The sequence below is a fragment of the Solanum lycopersicum genome, chromosome 4 (assembly GCF_036512215.1).
Source record: "Solanum lycopersicum chromosome 4, SLM_r2.1".
Taxonomy (NCBI): Eukaryota; Viridiplantae; Streptophyta; class Magnoliopsida; order Solanales; family Solanaceae; genus Solanum; species Solanum lycopersicum.
The window spans coordinates 50813381-50819380 of NC_090803.1; positions in this window are offsets into that span (position 1 = coordinate 50813381).

Sequence of the window (6000 nt, forward strand, 5' to 3'; positions counted from 1 at the left end):
CTAAGCTTTACGTGACATGACACTTGGTAGTAAACTTTTTCAAAATACTACTTTTCGAAAATTAATTTTCCTTTAAATTTTCTCTTATGTTTCATTTGTTTTGACATAAAATATTTTATTTCATCTATCAAGAGTCGGGAGATCATAAAGTCAACCGGAGATAGCAGGACACGGAACAGACAATTAAAAAAGTTGACACATATCAGTTTGTTTTAAAACTAATAATTTTTCTGTGAATGCAGTTTTATAAAGTCTACTATGAAGTAATCAAATTCCTCCAAATCAATATGGAGAAGTCAAGGGGAAGAAGAGCTCCCCAAAATTAATAGTTTTTCTTTGGATGCAGGAATTATTTTATATTGATTATATCACAGACTCGGTAACATGAACAACATTGTTCACCAAATCCCAAACAGCAAGAAGTCTACAGCAAAGTTACAATTATGTTCAGAGAAGAATCAAGTGAAAACCTCAAGAAAGAGCGTCTACGGTTTCCGTCAAGTTCGTCATCTGCATCATATTATCAGACATGACATTACTACCACCTGGAGGGTTCATTTAATTTCTATTGTCAATTGAGACGAAACACGACCTGAAGGGTTATTTTACCGTTATTGTCAATAAAGACGATATGATTATCCAGAAGGCACTCGGGAAGATGACTATGTTGCTCGATTGAAGCACTATCTTCATTTGGTACGAAGGGTGGCATCAAGAGAAAATATTCATACATCACGAGTTAATATTCATGCATCACGGGAAGATATCCATGTACTGCAAGAAACCACGTATCACAGGAAGATATTCATGCCCTGCAAGAAACCACCCATCGCGGGAAGATATTCATGCCCCGCAAGAAACCACGTATCACGGGAAGATATTCATGCCCAGCAAGAAACCACGCATCTCGGGAATATATTCATTCCCTACAAGAAATCACACATCGCGAGAAGTTATTTATGCCTCACAGAAAATCATGTATCGCGAGTTGACATTTACGCATCGAGTTAATATTCATGCATCGCGGAGATTCATACATCGCCAGTTGATATCCATGCATTGTGGAGAATCGTGCATCGCGGGATTTCATGCATCGAGAAGATATTAAGGCATAGCGAGTAAATGTGCATGCATCACGGGAAAATATTCATGCCTCGCGGAAAATCGTTCCTCACAGCAAGATATTCATGCCTCGCGGAAAATATTATGCACCACAAGAAGATATTCATGCATCACAAAAATCATGCATCGCGAGTTAATATTGATGCATCGCAGAAAAATGCATCGCGAGTTGATACCCCTGCATCGCGGAAAATCGTGCATTGCAGGAATATATTCATACCTCACGGAAAATATCATGCATCGCAAGAGGATATTCATGTCTCGCAGAAGAATTCACACATCGCAAGAGAAAGTCATGCATTACAGAAGAGAAATTATGCACAACGAGAGCAAGAAATCGTGTGTCTCAAGAAAAATGGTTATCCATCAACATCAATGGCATTTCCTTTATTTTGATAAAGAGCAAACACCAAGAGAATTTTCAAAGATGACATCAAGAGGAATATCAACACTACATCAGTTTTTATTTATTTTTCACGTCAAATGAAGAGTACATTGAAGATTATATAGCAAACATAGGACATAATCTTTATTTTCTTTACTTCAAATTGATCGAGTTGACGTCAAATTCTTAAGGAGAGCAATTAAGTGTTAACACGGTAAAAGACACTATCTCCCATTTAAATTGCAATTTTAATGCTGACAAGTTTTATCTCAATATTTGTCGAGAACATCCTAAAGGATGAAATCTTAAGAAAACTACAGGTGCAGACAATATCAAAAAGGATGCAGCACAACGTGAAACTTTTTCTTAGCAGTGAATTAGGACATAGTCCAAAGAGGAGTGTCAAACTCTTAGGTAGCGAGCAGAGGAACGACTTCCATCAAAATCAAACCACACCCCTATCAGAAGGCATGTGGGTCTTTTTTTAGGTTTCTTGGTTTTAGTCTCGCATCCGGAACTTTTGTTTGTCGCTGGAAGCAAGTTTCCAATATGAGTGACAATGCACCAAGAGCTCTGGAAATTATGCCGTGTAAATTCTTGGTTATGGGTGTGAAGTGCACCACATTCATGGCTAAGAGGTTACAAGCCTCCTTTTCATACTCGAATTAATTTGTCACTTGTCCCGAACAAAATATTATCTAATATAATGGATTTCCTTTTTAACCAATCGAGTAAAACTACAAGAAGCCCGATTCCTTATGTTGAAGGATATGTAGGAGAGCTCAATGTTGAAAACTTGGTTGTATTCCGACGTTCGCTCTTGAAATCTTGTTCTCGAGCATCCCGATCACTTCATAATCCAGTATCGAGATGACATGTGAATTCTTTCAAAATTTGTGTGTCAAATAAAGCGTATCGAACTACAAATATCCTGAATTCTCATATACCAGAGAAAAAGTAGGAAATCTTTTTTCGAGGTTTGGCCATAATTTTTAAAGATCTTTACCAAACCCCCTGTCTTAAAGATGAATATGTGGTCATTCAAAATTGGCTTGGTCAATTTTATTTTCCTCAAATTTCTTGTATCAATCCAAATAAAATGAGGGACAGTTGTTGACATCCAACTTTGACCCCCCCCCCCAATAAGAATTAAATAACGAGCTTCTTAATTTAAACGATTTGAAACAATTAATTTTATTAAGTTTAAATGATTTTTCAAGATATTCTAAATTAATCATATCATTTTTTCATGATTTTTAGATAATACATGTGATTCACGTAATTGCATATACGATTAGTATATATTTTATGTTTATTTAAAAATCGCCTCAAAAAGATCTACTTAAATATCATACGAATTAGTTTGGTTATATAATAGTATATACTTTAATTTGTTTTGTTTGTAATTCAGTTAATTATTTTACCTCATTAAAATTAAGAAAGCTTACTAATTTAGTTATTAATCTTTATTGGCAATGAGTATTATTTTGTTATGACCCAAGTTGGGCCATGTACTGGCAAATTCCCAACCCAAAATCAGTCCATCAATACAACAGCCCATTTTATACCCAGTTTTCAAAGAAATCACAGGCCCAATCTCCAAATGTACCCAGCCTTTTATAATTTTTGACCCGACCCGACCCATTTCACCTGAAATCGACCCAGCCCCATCTCTTCCTGAAAAAGAAGCGTAAAATCTTCCCAAAAAGTCGATGCCCCTTAAAATAGAGCAGCATAGCGCCAATCGTGTATATCCCAAATGCGACCAGTAGCAGCTCTAGGCGGAGACGAATAAGTGACGCACGCATCTCGTCTTCCCAACATCTCCTTCTTTTTTGCTCGTACAACTTAACAAGTTTTCCAGCACCCCTGTCCTAGTACAAGCCCATCAGGTCATGCGAATCATCCTTGGCGATGGTAGATCATGTCGCTTAGCATTCAAGGACGATCGTTCAATCTAGGCCATCTGTCGCCCTTTCCCGTTCCATATTAGAGTTGAGAAATTCAGAAAAGTATGTTTCCCCTCTTGTGGAACGCTTTTGAAATTTGAAAAAAAAATTCAAAATGGGTCCTTTCTTGGATCCGGATTTTCACCCGCCCTTTCCCCCTCAAAACCCTAATTTTCTCCTCTATATTTGGTCTTATTCAGTGTCTAAGAGGGGGATTTTTTTGGGGGGTGAGGGAAAAATTCTGGGAGTTGAAATTCTTGAAGCCAATTGATAAAAAAAATTGAGAAAGAGAGCAGCGAGAAAAAATACAAAAAAGACTAGACCTTCATAAGCATAAAGAAGAAGAAAAACGAGTGATGTGTAGCAAGGACTTTTCGGTTGTCGTCCGAGTTTGTTTTGCGTGATTGGAACCTTCTCTCGTATGGATTGGAAGAGGTCTCATCCTACTCGTTTCATCCTAGTTTGCTTCACTTCAAAAGGTAATATTTCCTTCGCCTTCTCGCCCTACTTCATTTCACGACGTCATGTGGCAACTTGCTTCTGTTGAGTATCTTTTGGTCCCTATTTGTTCTTTCCTCTGTTTTTTACTTTAACATTATAAGATGGGAACTAGTTCATTTTGGAATACAAAAACTGTTTCCTCCTCTGTATGGATGCTTAATCAGTTATCATTTATTCTTTTTATTGTCTAGGTTAAATATAGAGGGTCAGATTTGTGAATGTTTAAGTTCAACTTTATATTATTTTGGTTATTCATATTATTTTGATGTCTAACCAGCCTTCAAGCCTCGTTTATCTCTTCATTTGTCGTTGTTACTGATTTTGTTGCTTCTTGTTTAAGTATAGTGGAATATTTGCTTCTATTTTTAAGTTTATTTGGTCCATTTTTTACTAGCGAAAAAAAAGTATATATAATACATATTATATTTTTCTTTCTAATTGTTGCTATTTGATTAGAATAGTCCACGACCGAAGTTCTAGCAAGATGTGTCAGCCTAGCTATTTCTTTAAAATGTTCATCCGTTGACTAAGCATGTGGAGCTTTAATGGGATAAATTTTATTGAGTTTAATGCTCATCTAGGCCTCGATCAGACCTGATTAATATTATTTTATTCCACGCTAATTTAGCACTTGTCGATTACTGCATATTTCAAAATCTAGTTATGTCCTAATTCCCTTTGTTTGTCTCAGGCTACTACTGGAAAAAAAATAAAAGTGTATGTCTATTCAATTCACCACATCGAAATTTAGTGCCATGTGCGAATACGACTTATGTTTCCTCATTTAGATCTCTTATCTCTTTCCCACTTAGGCATATTTTGAGCATTTAGTAAGCTTATGAGTGTCAGCTTGATTTATTTTAGCGTTCTAGATTTGTTAAATTGAAGCTATATTTTCCTGTCACTGTAATATACATGATCCTGGCCCCCTTGTGCATTGCATATTTAGCTTCAAGAAGTGGTATTGGTTCTCTGCAGACTTTATCCATATTACTGTTCATTTCCCCCCGTGCGTATAAAATATTTAACTGTCATGATCATGTCTTCCATATCTTTCTTTAGTTTTATGATTTCAATGATTCACCGGCTTATTGTCATGTAATTTTCCCTCATTTTCCTTAATCTATTACCCGCTCTCCCCCACAACAAAGAAAGCTAACTCATTTATTTGCTTGTTTCCAATTCATCTGTTGCTTTGGGTGCTCAGTTCATTGTAGATGTATGAGCCCTTTTGTTCCTGCATGTTCATGTGTACGCATGCTCTAATTGTAAAATTTGTTAAATTGGTGTTAACATAATTCCTAGCTCGAAAGTTTCATGTTTACGGTATGATTATTGTGAATAGTCACTTCCAACCATTTTGTTGTGTTGTTTAAGTTTAATTTGTTTGTTCCGTCCCTTGAGAGTTTGTTTAATTATGTTCCATCAGGCGCATCCTTTCGTATCGCTTAAAGTTCTGTTTCAAGATATTATTCTTTGAATACTAATCCTTATTTTCTTGTTGCGTGTGAATTTGTCTGAATTCGTCATGAACTCCTTTTCCCACATTTTACTAGAGAGCCATAAAGACTCAAAACCTTCATTTTTGAGTCCGGCAGTCGCCAGAATCGATGAGCGGGTCCTTGATGGAAGGAAATCGAAGAGGAAGGAGTTGAAGAATTGGGTCATGAGGGCCCAAAAATTTTATTTTCTTAAAAAGTTTTGTATTTTGTTGTTGTTGGGCCTAAGCTCATTTACCTTAGAGTTTAGGACAGGTACCAAAATGAAATGGGTCAAAAACCGAAGACGAAATGGGTCGAAATACCGATCCAGACGGACAGAAATCGGATTTGGACCCAACTCTCTCTCTCTCTCTCTCTTTTTTACTGTATCGTTTATTGCTTGTTGATACTTGTTGCTAGTTTTAGGGTCGAACCTTTAAGATCCTCGAGCAGCGGTATTATGTTTAATTCGCCAAACCTAAAATTGATCGACTTTAAAAAGACTAAAAATGATTAAAAACAAGTTTGCAAGTTAAATTAAAATAATTCACTTAGTTAAAAG